Source organism: Saimiri boliviensis, chromosome 7 (assembly GCF_048565385.1).
Source record: "Saimiri boliviensis isolate mSaiBol1 chromosome 7, mSaiBol1.pri, whole genome shotgun sequence".
In the NCBI taxonomy this organism is placed as follows: domain Eukaryota; kingdom Metazoa; phylum Chordata; class Mammalia; order Primates; family Cebidae; genus Saimiri; species Saimiri boliviensis.
In genome coordinates this window covers 61,842,690-61,865,790 of record NC_133455.1, presented here as the reverse complement: position 1 = coordinate 61,865,790, position 23,101 = coordinate 61,842,690, and the positions used below count along the sequence as shown (strand labels likewise).

At 36.8% G+C, this 23,101-nt stretch overlaps 1 long non-coding RNA gene across 3 annotated transcripts; it reads right to left on the bottom strand.

The window, feature by feature from the left end:
* Positions 1-394: 394 nt before the first annotated feature.
* On the bottom strand, positions 395-22,775 carry LOC141585105 (uncharacterized). Of its 3 annotated transcripts, XR_012518415.1 has the most exons (3): positions 22,116-22,775; positions 10,616-13,186; positions 395-10,476 (listed from the first exon to the last, which is right to left on the bottom strand). It is a non-coding gene; the product is annotated as an uncharacterized LOC141585105 (long non-coding RNA). The 3 variants fall into 3 exon arrangements; XR_012518414.1 differs by having other exon boundaries at positions 395-13,186; XR_012518416.1 differs by having other exon boundaries at positions 395-10,822.
* Positions 22,776-23,101: the final 326 nt, after the last annotated feature.

Sequence of the window (23,101 nt, the reverse complement as noted above, 5' to 3'; positions counted from 1 at the left end):
CTCCAAAATTCATGTTGAAACTCACTCCCCAGTGCAATAGAATTAAGATGTGCAATAGTATTAAGAAAATGCCTCCATTTTCATATGCCATTCTCCTTGTGTGTCTTTGTCTCTATCATGAGGGCTCTGACCTCATGAATGGGATTAGCACCCTTATAAAAGCGGTCAAGGTTGAAGGGAGCACTTTCTTGCCTTTCTGGTCTTTTGCTATGTGAGGGAAAAACCTTTGTTCCCCTTTTGCCCTTCCACTATGTAAGGACACCTAGATGGCGCCATCTATGAGAAATGGGCCTTGACCAGTCATCAAACCTGCTGGTGCCTTGATCTGTGACCTCAGCCTCTAGAACAGTGAGAAATAAATTTCTATTGTTTATAAATTACCAAGTGTCAGGTATTTTGTTATAGTAGGGCAAATGGACTAGGACACTCCCCTATCTCAATACCGTAAAACTTATACAGCCTTTCTTTGCCCAGAAGTATTTACACACTTTCAGTTTTCCCCCCTTTTATTTCACTTTTTGCTTTCCTTCTATGCATTCATTATAAGCATCTTTCCTAAAGTTGACAAATCATATAAAACTAAATTAGCTAGGCCCCTTTTGCCTAAAAGTCTCTCAGACTCTACTTAGAATTTTCATAATAGTCATTCTTCTCAGCTTAAGGTCAATTATAATACTAATAAGTTATCCCCCAGAAAAGTAACTGAAACCATTTTCATCCACTAGTATTTTAGCAAGAATTAGCGTATTACATCATCAACATAGGTTACTTAGCAAGAGCCTAGGAAAACAGAAGACTTGGTAATTTTGTTAGACAAAGTATAACATCATTAAAAATAAGGACTCTGGAAAGAAATGAGACACCGAAGAAAATATACTGTATGATTCAACTTCTAGAAAGTTCAAAAATAAACAAACTTAATCCATGTTGACAGATAACAGAATGTTGTTTATCTTTGGGGGATTATCTACTGTTAGAGAGGATGATTAAGGAGCTGTTCCATTTGGGAATGTTCTGGGTGATGATAATTACACAGGTATATAATATATCAGAATTCATCATACTAAATATTTAGAAGTTGTACACTTAAAATCATGTAAGCTATACCTTGGTTTTACATCAAAATTTGTTACAAGTGCAAGCTTTGAAGTCAGATCCGACCAACCCAGGGTCTGCCATTTATTAGTATTATGATCCCACACATGTTACTTAACCTCTCTAAGCCATAGAAATACCATCTGGAATATGAGGATGATAATAGTATATACCTCATGTGGTTGTTGCTTTAATTAAGAGACTGGCACACTTAGTGCTCAATACAGTTAGCAATCTGTACTACTAATATTATAAAGGGAAGGAGGAAAAGTAGAGACAAAAAAGAAAAGCCAAATTCCACATCTGAGACTGGATTACATGGAATATCACAAAGAGGGTACCTTGGAAGCTTGTGGGAAGAATGAAAGCATGGTGTATAAAGTTGAGAATAGAGTCAGTATAACCCGATGTTTAAATTATAGGCTCTTGAAGCTAGTACCTGAGTTTGAATCTAGGCTCTGCTACTTTCTAGGTCTGTGACTCTGTCCAAGTTCCTTAGCCTTTATATAGTAAGTTTGAATATTAATGCCTGCTTCATATAGTTTTTACAAAGAAGAACTTTGTGAGTGTATGAGTGTGAAGAAAAATAATGACTTTGTTTTAGCATTATTTAAAATATCAGAGGAACATTTGCCACTGAGATGGACTAACACCAGTGAGTTTGATTCCCAGTGATATCTTTATCTTGGCTGGGACAGTGTCATCATTTATTTTTCTGTTTAAAAGTCAGGTAATTCAAGAAGCCTTCCTATCTGTCCTAACACAAACTGGGTGGCTTAAAACAATGGAAACTTACTTTCGCACAGTTCTGGAGGCTAGAAGTCCAAAATAAAGATGTGGCAGAATCACGCTCTCCAAAGGCTCTAGAAAATCCTTTCTTGTCTCTTCTAGCTTTTAGTAGTTGTTGGCAATTTTTGGTATTCCTTGGCTTGTAGATGCATCACTCCAGTCTGCCTCCATTTTCATGTGGCATCCTCCTTGTGTGTCTTTGTCTATATTTCTCTTTTTATAAGGACACCAATCATTGGATTAGGGCCAATCCTAACTCAGTATGACCTCCTCTTAACTAATTATATTGGCAAAGACCTTACTTCTAATAAAGCCACATTCTGAGGTTCTGAGTGAACATGAATTTTGAGAAAACATTATTCAATCCAATGTGAGTAACTTTTGCCAAAAAGACCAAAATAAAGTAGTTCTCTAACATACCATAAGTATTGTTTATCAAAATACAGATTTTCAGCCAGGCACAATGGCTCACGCCTATAATCCCAGCAATGCTGGGAGGCCAAGGTGGGCAGACCACCTGAGGTTAGGAGTTTGAGACCAGCCTGACTAACATGGTGAAACCCCATCTCGACTAAAAATACAAAAATTAGCTGGGTGTAGTGGCAGGCACCTGTAATCCCAGCTACTAGGGAGGCTGAGACACGAGAATGGCTTGAACCCGGGAGGCAGAGGTGGCAGTGAGTTGAAATCACGCCATTGCACTCCAGCCTAAGTGACAATGAGAGACTCTGTCTAAAAAAACAAAAACAAAAACAATAAAAACAAGAAATACAGATTTTCTTTATAGACCAAACTGATTTTTTTTCACTTCCTTGTTATCTGTCTCTCTCAGACATATTCTAGACTTCCTGAAGGTAGGAATCAGTATAGTGCCTGGCATTTAGCTGAAGTTCAAAAATCATTTGATAGAATAAATTTATTGATTCTGGCTGGGAGAAATAAAGAAAGATAATTCAATATAACATAAAAAGTGAGTCATTGCCTCAGGAACTGTTCTCCCACTTTCAAATCACATTTTTTTTGTGTGATCAGTAGATAACCAAAATAAATCAGTTGATTATTTAAAAAGTAAGCCAATCAACCAAGTGTTCCAGCCACAACATGGGCTTTTAAATGACATTCTGAGTTATGAGATTTGTAAATTTTCCTTCAGAGGTTACATGGAGAGTTAAAGGAGGGACTGGGTAGGGAGCAAACAGAGCTACAACTCCCATCTTTCACTTGTACCCCAACTTCAATCATTTTCACTTGTTTTATGTAGCTTTCTGTGGGGGAAAAATAACTTTTTTTTTTAAACTTTGAAAATCACTAATCAGACCAGAAAACATCAGATTTTCTTCTCTTAAATATTTTGTCTAAGTAGATAGTCTCTTACAGTTAAAACAATTAATTACTATTTGGTGTTGTCCTCCTGATAATAAGAGCTAATTTATATCCTTACACTTATCTTGGACTATTTAGTGTTTTAAAAGTAAAGCAATCATTTGATTGGTGGTTGTTTTTTTTAAATTTTACATTTTAATTACCATAACTGCTTACAGTCAACAAGATAGATTGTCAATTTACTCTAATTCTTGGATTCCAACCGCTTAAGCAGCATAGTATGGTTAAAAAAGCATGGGATTTGAAGTTAGAAAGAACTGAGCTTGAAATTATCTTGGTCACTTCCTAAGTGTGATACTAGGTAAATCACTTCTCTTAGTTTCTTTGTTTGCAAAGTAAGGATAATATCTATTTCACAGCATTATTATGATAATTATATGCACAAATTATATAAAAGCACCTTACACACAGCAGGTATCAAATAAATGTTGGTTTCAAAATATTTTTCAAGGATATCCTATGGCATTTTCCTAATTTCAACTTTCTCATATTGAAGAAGTCTATTATTCTATTTACTACTTAGTAAAGTTAAATTTTTGCTGATAATGTTGCTTTCCATATATACCTAATTGAAAGTTAAATCAGTAAGTGGCTAAAGTTCTTTCTAAAATCATAATTCAAAAAGTTCAAATAATAGATTATTTATACCTCAAGGAATATATATTTCCAATCTCAGGTTACACATGACTTTTTGCAACTGGCATAAACCTCATGAGTAGGCATAATGCCCTATAAACAGATGGATCTGAATACTCAGGTGCCAGAAATCCAACATGGCCATAGCTGATGAAGAATGTTAAAATAGTGACAGTTCTTGCAATTGGTCATCTGTTCCTAGTAATAACTATGTCTATCAGAAAATAGAAGACAAATTCCAAAATACATGAATGTTTATTCAGTCATCAGTAGCAATTTATAAACAGGTCATATTCAAATATTTTTGGCACCCCTTAAAATCTATCAATATGCATCTAATATAATCTTCTCTTTCTGTGGTTATAGCTGAAAAAAAAAAAAAACCCATGTATACTATACCCAATGTGTAGTCTTTTTATTTCTCACCCCCCCACCCTTCCTCACTGGTCCCCAAAGTCCACCGTATTATTCTTACGCCTTTGTGTCCCCATAGCTTAGCTCCCACTTAAAAGAGCTACCGCTTATAAGTGAGAACATACGATGTTTGTTCTCACTGAGTTACTCCACTTAGAATAATAGTCTCCAACTCCATTCAGGCTGCTGCAAGTTCCATTATTTTGTTCCTTTTTATAGCTGAGTAGTATTCCAAAAAACTTGTCCATGTAACCAAACACAACCTGTTTTTTCCACAAAAACTACTGAAACAATAAAAAGAAAAAAGCAATTCTTTGATTAAAAATAAACACAATGAAAAAATAAATACAATGAAAAAAAGTTAAATAGGCAGAGATTCCTAAGTAATATAGTGACTATATTTTCAAAGATATCACAATGCAGATGTTCATTTTAGTGGTATTTCTAATAGAGATAAACTGGAAAGTGTATAAATGGTCAACAATAGAGGATTGGATAAATTTTTCTATCTATACAAAGGCTAACTTATGCTGTATCCAAACTGTATTATTCAGCCACCAATACTATGGTGTGGGAAAATATTTAATAGGAAATTATCATAACACATAAATACATATAATGGGTAACAAAATGGTTTTTGCATGAGCACATTTGAATAAATATAAGATACATAAACACATACATTTAGAAGTAAAAGACCATCAAATGTTAAGAGTGAGGTTATGAGCTCTGATTACACTTGAATAAATATAAGATACATACACACATACATTTAGAAGTAAAAGACTATCCATCAAATGTTGAGTGATTTTTACTTTGACTTTTCATCTACCTATATTTTTCAAACATTTTGCTATGAAAGTATACATCACAAATAATTATGAAAACAGTACTTTAATTAATAAGCTAAATGGATTTAAGGGTTCTTTATTCTACATTCAGAAGCTGACTGCTTCTCACCACCACCTCTGTTACTGCTCTGTTCCAAGTCATTATCTCCTTTTACCTGGAATATTGTTATAGCATCCTACCTGGCCTTCCTCCTGCTTCTGCTTCTTGCCCCACTTCAGTTAGATCTTCTTAATAAAACAGATCATGTCACTCCTCTACTTCAAGTCCTCCAAAGGCTTGCTTGCTATTTCACTTACAGTAAAAATCAAAGTTACGAAAATGGCTTACAGTGACCTATATGATTGGGACTTTGTACTCCTTTTCATTGGACTCCTCCTCTCACCTCATTACCTCTTTTACTTCGTCTCCTAGTGAGCTTCCACTTGCACACTACTTTCCAGCCTCACTGGTCTTCATGCTGGACCTTCAACATACCAAGGCTTTGCATGTGCAGTTCCCTTTGCATGAAATGCTGTTCTCTGGATATTCAATGGCTTGTACTCTTCTTCCTCCAGGTTTCTATGTAGTTGTCTTTTCAGACTTTCCTTTCATTGGATTTAGTATTACTGTATAATCCTCCACACTCCCATCCCTACCTAGACTCCTTATATTCCTTCTTTGCTTTATCTTTCTCCTATAGTACCTAACCACATCTAACATACCAAAATTTTATTTATAATTGTTTTTCTATTGCCTGTCTCACTCCCTCTAGGATTTAAGCCCTCTGAGGCGAAGATTAGGGTCTGTTTTGCTAACTGAGGTATCTCCATCTGTTAGTAGATTGCTAGAGAGAAGATAGTGTGAAAAGGGAATTCATTCAGTGATCCAGGTTCTCAAGGGCTACAGTAGCTTGTAAAGTCCAAGGGAATAATTTAGGAAGGGTGAAACAACTTCTGTATTTTTAATTTGTTTTACAACAAACTGTCACAGTGAAAATCATCATGCCTATTTATCAATCTCATCCACAGAAATTTTAGAAAACTTTTGTTTAGCTTTCTTAACTGTCATAAAGTTTTTAAGGAGAGAAGAACAATTAAATCTGTTATAATAGATTGGGTTGAAAGGTTCTTGGTTAAATTCTACTTTCCACATTATAAGAATATGTAAACTGAATAAGCTCAATTAAGCATACTGCAATTTTGTTGCCATACTTTTTAGGTTTTAAAGTCATAAGCTTGTCTGACAAATGTGAAATGGGTGTTTTTCCTGATTCTTTGTCTAATGATTATTAATGATCAGGCCAAGGAAGCAATTACTTGGCATAACACTAGGGTTCTCTTAGTAAGGCATATATTTTTTTCAATTAATGAGGCCAAAATAATGTTCTACTGAAACTACGATGCCATTCACATAGAAAATAAGACCTAAGTCCAGTGACTTTTTATATTTACAAGCTGGTGATTGCCACTTTAGCTATACAACTTTTCAGGTAATAGAACCTGAATGACCACAGACAGCGGAGGGATGGTGGAAAGCCCAACTCGTTTTCTGTATCTTGGGGAGGTAGACTAAATAAACCCTCTCCATTATAAATAGACTTCAATTTGAGTATAGCATAATTTTGTATACTATACTAGAAATATATATATTTAGATATAGATACATAGATAGGTAGATATCTAGATAAAGCGTAACTTTGAGCTTTACAAGTGTGGTGGAACAGTTGCTTTGGGAAGTAATCATTACGTTAACTGACAAGAACTGGATCTCTGTCCATGGAAAATGTCTATTTTTGAAGCTAAAACAGGCACAAGATAACACATATACTATTAGTACATGCCATTAAAAGTAACTGCAAAAACCACAATTCCTTTTGCACCAACCTAATAAGTGTCATATATGTAGCATAGAAAGTAAATTCAGAAGATGGAAGGAGACACTGTAGATAGGATTTGAAAGGAAGGGTTTTATGAAGAATATGTATAGTAGTGACTATCTATGTAAATAAAAGATAACCAAGTCATGTATTCAAGTAAATTATATTTATGAAGAAAAAAAGTAATTATTTTTTTTAAAGCAAATCAAACCGATTACTTCCAGGTTAGTAAAAGAAGTATATAAAGTGTGTAAGTTTATCTAACATTTATGATCTTTTTAGTAAAATATATTGTATCTAAAATTATGAAAAGTTACCTGTTATTTAACATTGATTCAAAAATTAAAACAGAACACAATTTGAAAATGGAAAGAAAATACAGCTACTATACTTAGATGCCTGGTTGTAATTATGTGGTTACTTTTTTTAAAAGTTGTGCTTTAAGAACATAAAGATTAGAAGATTTTACTTGCAGAATAATAAAAATATGTAGATTAATAAAATTAACTTTAAACACTTTTATAACAAACTCAGCAATATCTGGAAGACAGATGGAATGAAGCATATATAAATAAAATAAAAGAGTTGAAATTATTCTAATTTTACATAATAAACTAATTAAAGTCCATTTTTCTAACCACTCATACCAACCTATCATACTAGTTAGTTCTGCACTCAATTTATAGCATACAGTGAGTAATCTACCATGTCTTCCAACTTATCTTATTATTTTGGATTTCTAACATGTCTTCAAGAACACCATTACCTTTTAACTAGAAAGCATAAAGTTTATTTGTTGTGTGACCTACACATGCCTATATATAAAAATATATGTTTTCTCATCATAAGTTAGTTTTCAATGCCTTTAAACATGCTAGTTCTTGTCTGGGTGTGGTGGCTGATGCATGTAATCCCAGCACTTTGGGAAACTGAGGTAAGCGGATCATTTGAGGTCAGGAGTTCAAGAGCAGCCTGGCCAATATGGTGAAACCCCTATTTTTACTAAAAATACAAAAAATTAGCTGGGCGTGGTGGTGCACGCATGTAATTCCAGCTACGAGGGGAGGTTGAGTCAGGAGAATCGTTTGAACCTGGGAGATGAAGGTTGCAGTGAGCTGAGATTATGCCACAGCACTCCAGCCTGGGCAACACAGCAAGACTCCATCTCAAAAAAAAAAAAAAAAAAAAAAAAGGTAGTTCCTCATACTTTCAGATGATAAAAATTTAAAATCATATATATGTCATATATATGTATAAGTCATGTGTGTGTGTGCGCGTGCGTGCGCGTGTGTATAGTAGTGACTATCTATGTAAATAAAAGATAACCAAGTCATGTATTCAAGTAAATTATATACAATGATGGTATATCATAGCTACTCTATTTTTTATAAGTTAAAATAATAATAAGAGTTGAAAAAAGACAGTAACTTTTTTGGAGGCAAAAGGGTATGTATGTATGTATGTATGTATGAGTCAAGGAGAGCTATTCTCTCAGACAGGCACTTGGCTAACTCCCTCAGGTTCCTGTTGTTTGCTCAGGTCTAATCTAATTGAGGCCCACCCTGCTAGCTTACTTACTACTGGAACCTGTTCTTCTCCAAGTAATTATTATCTTCCTTTCTCTGGTCTACCTATCCCACTACAGCACAAATCACCTTCTAACATAGTACATAATGTGCTTATTGTGTTTTTTACTTATTGTCTGTATTTTTCTGCTAGAATGCAATCTTCAGGTGGCCAGGAATAATTAGTTATTCAATAATATATAGCAAAAACCTAGAATAAAGCCTCCAAGTACAGCAATTACTCAATAAAGATCTGTTGAATAAAAATGAAACAAGACCAGAAGCAACATTCAGATTTTATGAAGATATAATTGTACATAACAATATGCTACTTTTTGTAAAGGCAAGTTAATTGTACTTCTTGGATAGGGGTTTTCAAAATAAACAAAAAATACTGTCCTTAAGGAATATTAAATTCACAGCCTGACATTTAAATTACATAAACATCAACATGCACTTGAGGCAACCTCATTTCCTGCACATCTTTTGCTTGTGTAACCTGCTCAGAGATGTCTTCACTGCGCACTTTATCTAAGAGAGCACACTATCCCCTGGTCATTCTCTAGCTTTTATCTTGCTTATTTCCCTTGATAGTTCTAATCAGCAATTATTTTGAATATTTATTGTTTATTGTTTATCTCCTCCATGAAAAGAGGAACCTTATCTGCCTTCCTTACTGCTCTACTTTCCCTGTGTTTGGATGAATGCCTGGTACATAGTAAATACTTGTCAGCATGAAGGTACTGGGAATTTGCATGCACTCACGTTGTCCTTCATATAAAAGGATCTAATTGTTTGTATCCAGATCTGAAGTTGAAAAGCAATCACTTGTATTATTCCCTCACCAATAAAACAAACAAATGAAAAACAGTTTTTCATGCTTCACACTGTACAGAGTGAAATGGTTAAAAGGTTTAACTAACTATATGCTAGATGTTATTGCACCAAATATCAATGAAATTTAATATTCACCTAGAAGATTAAATCTTAAATCATATTAAATACAAGTTTTAGATTTACTCTGTGCTTTTTTTCTGGGTGAAATTATATTCATTTAATTGATTAGTAGTGAAGGTACTGATCTAAAATTCTGTGAAATTCTGTTTGATTTTAAAACTTCAGCAAGGCCAGTGCTAAAAGTAAAGCAGTAATTCAGATTCAGTTACTCTTTAATCCCACTTTTCTGTTTAAAATCTAAGACTGAGTAACAATATCTAGATTGAATGACATAGGTGCCTGTCTCTCTAATGGGTGGCAAATGCAAAAAGGAGCAAAATTTTTAAGAATAGCATTTTGCAAAGGATGTTGCTTACCTAGTCTGTTCTGTCTGAGCACCAGAATCTTCACCAAAACTGTTAATTGTAGATATGCCTTTAAAATTCTTCCCAGGATGTTTTGATTGCAGAACTTTATGAAGTTCCCCAAAGAAGTTAATAAAGACAGACCAAAAGTACATTTTGAAATGAACTATATAATGTAAGCATACATGTTATTAAGTATTTGTCTGGTTTACTAAAAAATCCTGCTCCTTTTTGCATTTGCTACCCATTACAAAGACAGGCAGCTCTATCATTCAAGCCTGTTATTGTTACCCACAGGCAAATAGAAAAAAGAGGAATGGCTCCTTTTATGATATCCTAGATATCCTATATAGATTCTCTGATTTTTCAGTTATTTAAAGGTAGTAGAACAATCACAATGTAATTTTTTTTTTAGTCTGATCTTATTTATTTTTGTTACTCACAATATAATATTAAAGAATCATGTTGTTGGCCTGGGCGCAGTGGCTCACGCCTGTAATCCCAGCACTTTGGGAGGCCAGGACGGGCGGATCACCTGAGATCAGGAGTTCGAGACCATCCTGACCAACACGGAGCAACCTAGCCTCTAAAAAAAAAAAAAGAAAAAGAAATCATGTTGTTAACTTTAAAGCTTCAATCTCCAGCTCAATTCAAAGCTCTTTTCATTTTTCTCCCTCACCCTCTCCCCAGCCCAAGTACAGAGAAAGGGGCGATTATTTTCTTACCTAACTGGATGAGGATGCAATCCTCATTAACTGGATTTTGATGACCTCTGTGTGACAGTATCAAAAAGCTAGATCTATCATCAGGCTTCTTTGAGGGAGCCCGCAGGGGCGTTCCATTATGTAGTTTCCTGATGTTGGTTATCTGGATCCAGTTTACTGAACCTCTTTAATTTCTCTCGATGCAGATTCCCTCTTGCTGAGGCCAGCCTGCATAGTGACAAAATGGTTGAAGCTCACCTACTTTCCCTGGTGTTCAAACCACCCATGAGCATCTCCATTATTCTTGACATACTGAATGATGTGCACGAAGGTCACTTTCTTGCCTTCTGGGCCTCTCTTAGTCTATCATCTCTTGCAAATTCTCTTTCCTCTACTCATATAGGTCCAGGAACTCAGCAAGTCCTTGGGCCAAGCAAATACCCAACAGAGAAAAGAAATATGTTTCTTCTTATTTTGGTAATGCCAATCTTTAGATGTGATTCTCTTCAGGCAATCCCAACTCCCATTACATACTGGGAAGAGTCCTGTCCACAAACTGATTCTCCAAGGGGCCTCTTTATTTTCTCTCAGGCCTACCATTTCTTTAATGATGGGTGAGTAGTAGTGGTGGTGGTGAGGTAGTGGTGGTGGTGACAGGTATGGTTGTGACACTACTTGGCTAATACTATGGGGTTATTCAAAGTTACTTTAACTTAGAATGTGAAGTATTTATGCATTTTATTCTCAGTTTTGGTACATAATCATAATCATGGGGCAATGGGAAAACTCCCAATCAGTATTATAAATACATCAATAAAAAAGATTCTGCTGTACCTATTATGATATTAAGTGTTAGCCAGTCCTTGCCTAACGTACTGGCAAAAACCTCAGTCCTAAAAGGATAAGATAAATATCTTATTTGGTCCTGTTAAAAACATCTGTGATATCAAATTTATATCCTGTGTCAACTTTTTTAGGGGAGGTTTCACTAGACTGCCCAGTCTGGTCTCAAACTCCTGTACTCAAGTGATTCTCCTGCCTAGGCCTCCCAAAGTGCTGGGATTATAGGCTTGAGCACCCATGCCTGGCCTTGTGTCAATTTCTCATAACAAAGTTGTGGTAGGGAATTCTCAATCCCTATGTACAGGAATTCAGCCTTTAAAGTACAGTATCTTCATCAAATGTAGTTAGATAGCTTGTGGTTTTATGAGATATTAATTAAAATCTTCAATAAAAAAGAACTAAGTTACTTAGGTATTCAGAATTCGGCCTTTAAATACAGTATCTTCTTTAAATATAGTTAGATAGCTTGTGGTTTTATGAGATATTAATTAAAATCTTCAATAAAAAAGAACTAAGTTACTTAGGTACACATATATTAGCACATTAACATACGAACAGGCTGGGCACAGTGGCTCACACCTGTAATTCCAGTACTTTGGGAGGCCAAGGTGGGAGGATCTCTTGAATCCAGGAGTTTGAGACCAGCCTGGGCACCATAGTGAGACCCTGACACTACAAAAACAATTTTTAAAGTTAGCTGGATGTGCTGGTCCATGCCTGTAGTCCCATCTACTCTGAAGGCTGCGGTAGGAGGATCACTTGAACCCTGGAGTTGGAGGCTGCAGTGAGCTCTGATTGTACCATACTGTACTCTAGGCTGGGCAACAGAGTGAGACCCTGTCTCAAAAAAAAAAGAAAGAAAAGAAAAAAAAAAACAAATTTGGCAATAATGAAACCTCGTAATTCAGAGCGTCACAATGAAATCTTTTTCTTTTTAACAGAATACTTGCCAGTATCTTATGAAACTAGTGCACTAAGGATTTCCTTTCCTTTTTCCTTTTCCCTTTGCTTTTTTCTTTCCTTTCCCCCTTCTCCCTCCTTCATTCCCTTTTTGTAATTTTTGTTTATACAATAAACTAGGCAAAGTTATACCAATTCTTTAACTTAATTAAAGAAGTGTAATAGCTCTCTCTTGCTCCTGCTCTGCCATATTGAGATGCCTGTTCACCTTTGACTTCAACCATGATTGTAAGCTTCCTGAAGCCCTCATCAGAAGCCAGGCAGATTCTGGTGCGTGCTTCCTGCATAGCCTGCAGAACTGTGATCCAATTAGATCTTTTTTTTCTTATAAATTAAAAAAAAATGTATAATAAATACGTCTGTTGTTGTTGGTTCATTCAAAACAGATTTTGTCTTCCCTCTGCTACTATCATAAGAGGTGTTTTTTGTTTTGAGTAAGATTCCAAGATTCCCTGGTTTTTAGCAGGAAGAGATTAGTTTCCAGGATAAGGCTTTCAAAAAGGTCTTCCTTACTAAGTATTTAGAATTCTTGTGTTTTATGATATCTTTTTGTGCTACATTATCACCTGTTTCCTCAGTGGCAGCTGCTGAATTTGTAAAAGATCAATTGGCTGTTTCTTTGGATTTTGCCATTTAACTGTTATATGCTCACTTACATGGGTTATGTTTATGAAGAGTTGTTTCCTAATTGCAGTTTGCTTCATTAGAAGAAAAGAGGTTTGGGGATAATATTCCCCAGATCTCTTCACCCAAGTTATGGCGGCTGTAGCAACTTTTATAACCTAAAAGCTAACAGAAAACGAATCTTACTCTTACTGATGAAGTAGTGTTTTACAAAATACGGTGTTTACTTCTATATTAGGCAGTGTTTTAAAAAATCTAATTATGACTATCGATTCTAACTACTTTAGAGTTGGGCATCATATTAAAAATGTAATGTTGGGCCAGTGTGCTGGCTCACGCCTGTAATCCCAACACTTTGGGAGGCCAAGGCGGACGGATCACGAGGTCAAGAGATGGAGACCATCCTGGCGAACACAGTAAAACCCCGTCTCTACTAAAAATACAAACATTAGCTGGGCGTGGTGGCATGCACCTGTAGTCCCAGCTACTCGGGAGGCTGAGGCAGGAGAATCACTTGCACTGAAGAGGTGGAGGTTGCAGTGAGCTGAGATTGTGCTATTGCACTCCCACCTGGGCAACAGAATGAGACTCTATCAGAAAAAAAAAAAAAAAAATTTTAAGAACGATTGTAAATATTTGGTAACTATCTTCTAGTAAACAATATCTTTAAAAAGTAATGAGTCTTTTAAAACCCTCTTAGTAATTGTGAAAGGGATGCCATGACATAAACTCAAGATTAGTTAACATGTTTATTTTTTAAAGTGATTTAAAAATATTTTTATGGCAGCAAAATAAAACAGGATTACTAGTTGATACTCATTTAGGCATATGTTTTACCTCCCTACCTTACCTGATTTATTTTTCAGTTTTCAAGCAGAAAGTATTTAACTCAACTATCTAGCACATTTATATTTGTTGTTGTTTTTTAAATGGCTATCTAAACAGTCTATTATTTTCTTGCATTTTCCCTTTCAGATGCCTCATTAGTAATTATTCTTTTTATTTAAAATTCTTAGATTACATGTGGTTTTCCATGTAAAGCTATTATCGTCATCATCATCATGATTGCAACTATTTATTAAGTGGTTGGTTCATTCCATACACTACGCTAAACATTTGCTTATGTCATCTGATAAAATTTTTACGAAATCCTGAAAGGCATTAGTCATATTTCTATGTACAATTTTTAGGAAGCAAAACTGAGGTTTGCAGAAGTAATTTTTAAAATATTGCATTTTTTTCCAAGGGCACTCAATCTTGCATGTTTCAGGCAGATAAAATTTCAGATCTTAGCTATTCAAAACCCTTATGCTCATAACCTTGCTTCTTAAATCTCTGCTGGCCCACTAACACATTCTTTAGTATTTGTGAGTTCTCACAAAAAATCTTTAGTTTTGTACTTTTATTTCAAACATAATCTAAAAATTAACATGACTCTATTTTGGATTAAAAAAACACCATTATATAAATAAATACTTTGACTTGAATGCCCATGTTTTTGTTTGCTTATAATGGAGTTGGAGCCAGACTATATAACTTAAAATTGCCCTGGACTACAGTAAAGAATAAGTAAATTAATGATCCATTTATGCCAGGTAAAGGTCAAATATTATAATTGCTTGCTTCTAGAACAAAGGTTTCAAAAAGTTATAACAGAGAAAACTGTTAGGAAAATTGAGTTACTACATAACAACATAAGTATCTTAAATTCAAATAAACTGTGCTGTATTTCCAATGATGATTTAGACTCAGCAAAAAACTTTTCAATAATGTAGTTAACTTAAAATATTTAGTTTCCTAATTTTTTCTAGTTTATAGATAAAATAGAGTTTAAAACATAAGTTTACTCCTGGTTTTATATTTGTACACATTAGGGTAATTTTATAAGAAAAATAGTTTATCACATTGAGTATCCACAAAAATTCATGAAAGGCACTCCTATAGTACTCCAGATTGAGAAACAGTAGTGTATAACCACTTACAACCAAGAGGCCCTCTCCCAAGAATATAATATCATCTGTGAGGCTGGTGCATAATAGGAACTCAATAGCTAGTTGAATCAGAATTTTCATCATCTACCTAGGTTGTCCATATTTATTCATTTGATTAATGTGTAACATTAAAAAAATATATCCTGTGGCCAAACTATGTCAGAGTTATTATTTTTTTTTCTAAGATGAAGTTTCGCTCTTGTTGCCGAGGCTGGAGTGCAATGGCCTGGTTTCAGCTCTGGGCAACCTCCACCTCCATTTCTTCATCTGTAAAATGCAAGTATCACCTATCTCATAGAAATGTTATACAGATTGAGTGAAATCATGTAATTATGGTGCTTGCCATTCAGCAGATGCTAAACTAAGTGGTAACTATAATTATTTTCAGGCCAATTTTGACTCTTATCTCTAAGAGGTTTTCTTATGCTGTTGTTAGAGGTTTTCTTATGTTGACTGGTTATAGCCACTTTTTAGATTCCAAGGATCTTACATTCTTTTCACTGGTTATCTCATTTTCTTGGCTTTTCCTTTTAGGCTACCTATTTTTATAGATGATAGTGACCCAGGAAAGCACTGGAGGGGTAAAAACATCTTTAATGTTCAGGTCAGAATATGAAGAGGCTTTAATACTGCCGTGATCAATTCCAAAGGTGATGAGTAATAGAAATTCAATATATGGACAAGGATATTTAAAGAAATATATATATATTTTTAAAAAACCCCCAAAATACTGGGAAAATGTGGTTCATGAGTTTAAATGATATCTGCTACATACATGTAGCATACAAGAAAATGAAAAAAATTATATTATACCAACATCACATAGTTTTCTTGAGAACTAAATGAAAAGGTAATAAGGCTACAATAAGATTATATATCGATCTACCTTCTGCATTTTTCAGTTTTCATCTGTTTCCCAGCACAGAGGTCCTAAAACTCTTCTAGATAGGGGCACTAGGGCAATCTTTTGTTCTATTCAGTCTTTGACCCTTGGTTCCTGACACAGAGTTCCTAAACCCCTTGGAATTTCCTGGATGATAGGAGAATCTTTTGTTCTCATGAGGTGACTCTTGATGGGCTCTTGGATAGCCTCAGGATGGGGGCTGGTTGCCGGGGAAGCTAACCTTGTGATTAGGGAATTAGAATTTTCAGCTGACTCCTCACCTCCAGGGACAGGAGAAGTGGCTAAAGGTTATTTGCTCACTAGTAACCAATAATGTAACCAATCATGCCTACATAATGAAGTATCCATAAAAACCCAAAAGGACAGGCATGGTTCAGAGCGCTTCCAGATAGCTGAACACTTGGAGGTTGCCGGAAGCTGGGCTGCTTGGAGAGGGCATGGAATTGCCAAACCTCTTCTCCCTACCTATGGATAGGGCAAGGTATGGGAGGTGTGCAGATTCCTCTTCCATCCAGCTGTTCACCTGTATCCTTTGTATTATCCTTTATAATAAAAATGGGTAAATGCAAGTAAAGTGTTTCTCTGACTTCTGTGAGCCACTCTAATGAACTAGTGGAACCTGAGGAAGGGGTCATGGGAATATTGATTTATAGCTTGGTCAGGAATATAGGTGACAACCTACTACTTGCCGCTGGCACTTGAAGTGGTGGGAGGCAGTCTTGCGGAACTGAGCCCTCAATCTGTGGGATCTGATGTTGCCTCCAGGTAGAGGGTGTCAGAACTGAATAGAATTGATACCCAGCTGCTGTCTGCTAGAGAACTGATGGTTTGGTGTGGGCAGGGGTGGGGAGGGGCCACTACCCCATCCCATCTTGTTACAGAAGTATTATTGTATTGAGCAGTATGCAAGAACAGGGAGAAAGTTTGGTTTTTCCTGTCTCTTAGAGACAAAACATAGTGCCTGGCACTTAACTGAGATTCAGGTATATTTGAATAATGAATGGCAAATGAATACTGAGTCAGAACATCTTATTAAGATGAGTAGGCATTTATTCTGTTATTCTCAAAAGTGGTAATATTAAAAACATACTTTATGTTCATATCTGAAATACAATTAAATAATTCTAAGGAGCTATCCAGCTTTCATTTTCATTGTCACTTTGGCATTTCAAGCATCAAATATTGCTTGAAATATTTCAGCATAAACATATTCTGGTCGTATGTTTGATATAGTGTCACTATAGTCATCATAACAAGATTTCACAAAAGGCTGAAGAGAAGTTTTAATAAAGATCCTCAGTCAATATAAAATGCTCCTGTAACTAACAGTAGCTGAGATAAAAATAATGGAAAGATAGTTACTTTTGCAAGGCTGACTTAACACGTCGTGCATATTGTTAGATGATCTTTGTGAGACTTACAAATTATACAACATTTGTATTTTAAAACTTTTTCTTTGTTCTTAACAGTGTATCATGTCAATAAAAACTCCCTTTGCATCATTTTAAATGGCTGAATACTGTTAACCATATGGATGTTGCTTAGTTAACCAATCTCCTAATAAATGATGCAGTAAAGAACACTCTTGCAATTAACTTCTTAAACACATCCTTATTTGCTTGTAATACTTTTTTTTTTTTTTTTTTTGAGATGGAGTCTCACCTGTCACCTAGGCTTGAGTGGAGTGCCATAATCTCAGCTCACTACAACCTCTGCCTCCTGGCTTCAAGTGATTCTCCTGCCTCAGCCTCCCAAATAGCTGGAACTACAGGCACCTGCCAGCAGGCCCAGCTAATTTTTGTATTTTTAGTAGAGACAGGGTCTTGCCATTTTGGCTAGGCTGGTCTTGAACTCTTGCCCTCAGGTGATCCACCCCCCCACCCCCACCCCCGCCTCTGCCCTGAGACTTCCAAAGTGCAGGCATTAGAGGTGTGAGCCACCATGCTGTCTTTTGTTTTGTTTTAGAGGGAGTCTTTTTTTTTTTTTTTTTGAGACGGAGTTTCACTCTTGTTACCCAGGCTGAAGTGCAATGGCACGATCTCGGCTCACCGCAACCTCCGTCTCCTGGGTTCAGGCAATTCTCCTGCCTCAGCCTCCTGAGTAGGTGGGATTATAGGCACTTGCCACCATGCCCAGCTAATGTTTTGTATTTTTAGTAGAGACAAGGTTTCACCTTTGACCAGGATGGTCTCGACCGACCTCTTGACCTCGTGATCCACCCGCCTCAGCCTCCCAAAGTGCTGGGATTACAGGCTTGAGCTACCGCACCCGGCAGTTAAGAGTCTTGCTCTGTCACCCAGGCTGGAGTGCGGTGGCACCATCTTGGCTCACTGCAACCTCTGCCTTCCGGATTCAAGCAATTCTCTTGCCTCAGCCTCCCAAATAGTTGGGACTACAGGTGTGCACCACTACACCCAGCTATTTTTTTTTTTTGTATTTAGTAGAGATGGGGTTTCACCACGTTGGCCAGGCTGTTCTCAAACTCCTGGCCTCAGGTGATCCTCCCGCCTTGGCCTTCCCCACTGCACCCAGCCTGCTTATGACACATGTCTAAAAGAAATGCACATGCTCAAGGCCTTTGATAGATTAGCCAAACTGTACTCTAGAAAAGTGCTGCCAACATAAACTCTCAGCAATATAAGCAGCCCTGTTTCTCTGAACCCTTGCCAGTATTATCAAGAAATAATCACTTGTTAAAATAATGCCTGAAGACTAAATTAATGTTTAACATATTTTGTTACTTGTAAGTTGGGCTTACAATTAAGCTTTAAACTTTTATAATATTACCACTCAAAGCTTAAGATTCTTATATGCATTTCAGATGAAGAAACTGAGGTCTAGTAAGTTATAAATCAGAGTCCTTTTAGTGTGATTTTTTTTTGCCCTGTATATATCGCAGTGTTCTTTTTTAATTTGCCAGTCTACTTCACCAATTAAGCTTTTTTTTTTTGTAATAGCCTTACAGATTTCCCAGAAAAAGGTACACATCTTCATTATTAAGCTGGAGGCTAGGAATATCCTATTAGTTTAGCACCGTTTTTCCTGTTTCCTAGATTGGATTTTACAAATTTTGTGTTAAGGAAATCTTCTGACATTTACTCATTTATTATTAAAAAAAGCCTAGCTAATCTTGGATAAGAATTTTGTTCATTCATTTACTAAATTAACAGCACTTATCTAATGACCATCATGTATGAGGGATAAAGCAGTGAACAAAAAGGTATAGTTTATGTTTTTATAGGGTGAAGGGAGACAGAAAATAAACAATGAATAAAAAAGATAGCCAAGTGCAGTGGCTCACGCCTGTAATCCCAGCACTTTGGGAGGCCAAGGCAGGCGGATCACAAGGTCAGGAGATCGAGACCATCCTGGTCAACATGGTGAAACCCCATCTCTACTAAAAAACAAAAAATTAGCTAGGTGTGGTGGTACGCGCCTGTAGTCCCAGCTACTCGGGAAGCTGAGGCAGGGAAATCGCTTGAACCTGGGAGGTATTGGTTGCAGTGAGCTGAGATTGCGCCACTGCACTCCAGTCTGGAAACAGAGCAAGACTCCATCTCAAAAAAAAAAAAAAGATAATAAATTATAAATACTATTAAGAAAATGGAGGGTCACGTGACTGATGGAGACTAAATGGGAAAGGGAGGAGCTATTTTAGATAGGGTGGCTAGGGAAGGGCTGTCAGAAATACTTGGGTTAACCTGAAGGATGAGAATGAGTCAGCCATATACAAGACAGAAAAACCACATCCCAGGCAGAGAAAGAATAAACAAAGAAAGCAAGCGCAAAGGCCCTGAGGCACAGTATCAGGTAAGATGAAATTCAGTTGAGAACAAGAGACCCAAAAATAGTGGCTTTAATAAGATAGACATTTACAAGTGCAGGGCTGGCATGGTGCTCTGATCTACAAAGTCCTCAGGGATCCTGGTTTCCACCAGTTTGGCTTTGCCATCTCTAGAATTAAAGAACTTGCATGAGACACAAATTGGCAGCTAGAGCTCCAAGCCATCACATCTGTATTCCAGGGTACAGGATAAAGGAAAAGCATCATTGAAGGTATACACCAACTATCTCTTAAGGACGTTTTTACAAGTGTGTCACATGATATATTGCTTATATCCCATCAGCCAGCCCTATTACATGGCTACAAGGAAGGCTGGAAAATATAGTCTTTGTTCATGGCATCCATGTCTATTACTATGAATAAAATGGAGAAATTTTGGGGGACAACTACCAGGCTCTGCTACAGACTAGAAAGAGCTCTCAGTACACGACAGAAAGGAGGCGTCAGAAGGGTGAGAACAACTTCCTGTGCTGCTTCCCGGGAAGTTGAAGAGAGCAAGAGCCAGATTACGCAGTGTTGAAGGCCAGGATAAGGAATTTAGATTTCATTCTGCGTGCATAGGGAAGCTACTGGAGGGCTTTTTTTTTTTTTTTTTTTTTTTTGAGACGGAGTCTCACTCTGTCACCAGGCTGGAGTTCAGTGGCTCGTTCTCGGCTCACCGCAACTTCTACCTCCCAGATTCATGCGATTCTCCTGCCTCAGCCTCCTGAGTAATTGGGACTACATGTGCACACCACTATGCCCAGCTAATTTTTTTTTGTATTTTTAGTAGAAACGGTGTTTCACTATGTTGGCCAGGATGATCTCAATCTCCTGACCTTGTGATCCGCCCACCTCCGGCTCCCAAAGTGCTGGGATTACAGGCGCGAGCCACCACACCTGGCCACTATTGGAGGGTTTTAAACAACAGAGTGAGTGACATACCTAGTAACATTTTTTTTAAAGGATCACTTTGGTTGGTATTCAGAGAATGTTTTGAATGGGAAAATTTTCATTAGAGTACAGAGAGAAAGTGAAGGCAGCTACTATGGATATTGCTGTCGTCCAGCAAGAGACAATGGTGGCTCTCAAAGGTTGCAGTAGTGGAGGTGATAAGTAGCTTAATTCAGAATATAATTGTGAGGAAGAATGGATGTTACTGTTTGATGAGTTGTAGGAGTGTGAAGAATCACAGAAAATTCCAAGTTTTATGTCTAAGCAAGTAAGTGAATGGTGGTACTATTTATGAAAATCAGGAATACTAAAGGAGCAACAGATTTAGAGAGTGAACAAAGGGAATTCAAATGTTTTAGAGACATTAGAGAAGCCTGTTCTTTTTATCCCTTGCTATGACAAAATTTTCAGTACTATCCATACTTTTCTAAAAATAGGTGGCCTCCTTCTTCTACAAGTTATACACAAACTCATTCTTCCCTTAATAGGAAATTTTTTCCCTCAAAGTCTGTAATTTTTACACAAAGTGTACAAAGAATTTAACATAATGCATATTTTGAAAAGACACATGACATGTACCTATTAGTGTGGACTACTTTTCAGGTAAAAGTAAGAATATCTATCAAAGTGTAGTTAAAAGAAAACCAAACTACCAAATGGGCAAACTTGATTAACATTACCAACAAAGATGAAGTTTTTGATGCAACACGACAATTTAAAAAATATACCATTTATTGAGTTCTTACTAGAAAGTCACAAATATTAGCCTTTAACAAATGCTAGCTCATTAAATACCTAGAATACCCTCTTAACGGAGGTATTAAACAAATTTTAACAACTTTATAATAGATCTGGCACAAATAATGGGATGATTAAAGGCTTGTTCAAATTTTAACGAATTTATAATAGATTTGGCACAAATAATGGGACAATTAAAGGCTTGTTCTTCAACATGGCTTAAAGTGAATTCATCCTAAACAAATAGTACTCAGTAAGAAATACTGAAGTAATAGTTACCAGTGTATTTTCTCCTAACCCGCACATTAATTATGAATGTTGTTCTAGCTCTTCCAGTAAAATACTCAAGGTAATAAAACTCTCAAATCAGACTTATACCCTCTGGAAGTCATTCCATAGAAGGATATCCAATCTTTTAACACACCATCTTATGTTTGTAGATGTTAACATGTGAGGAAGAGAAAGCAGGAGGAGGAAGGAACTATTTGGGGAGAAATAGACGGGGAGAAAGGAAGGAAAAGACACAAATGTGTTGTTCCTCCTCAAATTTTCCTGAAGGGGAAAAAAACAGTGACATAGAATGTTTGATGAAATGAATAACTAAGCATAACATTTTACATCTACACCAGCACCATTCGGAGTTGAAATAAATCCAATGTCTGCTGATATGTCAAAACACCTTACCTTCAAAAACATGACGGTTTTACAGTATGCTTGTGTTTCTTGCTATTTCTTGCTTTTGACCTTCAATGATAAATTTAAATTGGATTACAGTGATTCTTTTGTGAGGAAAAGGTGACTTTTTAAAATCAAGTGAAGTAGAAATTTTATTTCAAATTAACGACTTTACATTAATTACTCAAATAGAAAGGAATAATTATCACATTATGAAACTACACAATTCCAAAACACACATGCAGAGGCTCTTTTTAAGTACAAAATGTCTAGTAACTACAAAAAAAGGTGAAGAGCTTACAGATATACAAAGGAATAAAGGGGAATTATTGCAACGAAAACAAGTTTAATTTTACTTTGAACGACAACGGTTTTTCTGAAAGGCAGATATTTCACTCCTTGAAGTTTCCACCCAAGCCACAATAATTTCAAACGGTCTTGCGGATGCCCAAGATGGTCACTTAGGTTTATGTGGCGAGAGCGGGGAATGAGAGCCAGAGAAAGTGAGTGCTATAAACCTAATTTGGCTAGAGCAAGTTCACAGGACAGTGCATTAAAAACCTGCTCTCCATTATGTACTTCCTCCTATCAGGTTGAAAAAAAAAAAAAAGGTGGGGATGATGAGTAAATACAGCAGTGGTTTCATCAGAGGGGAACTCACTACTCAGGAGGTGACGGTGACGTGCTGCCGGTCCCCAAAGTCCGCGTACACTCTCCGGAGGCTGCGGCAGCTGAGCGGGGAAACCCGGACGCGGTCAGACTCGCTCCAGGTGGCGGGAGTGCAGACCGGAGGAGGCGACGGACGTGCGGGGGCGGGGTGTCCAACACAAACACAAACACGAACACGCTCGGCGTCTCCGGGGAGGGCGGACCCACGCCACCTTACCGTTCATCGCCCCTGGACCCCGCGGTTCCCCTCGGACCCAGGGCCAGTGTCCTGTGCGAAGCAACCTGGCCCCAGGCGAACGGAAACGGCCGCAATCGCCCCGCTCTCA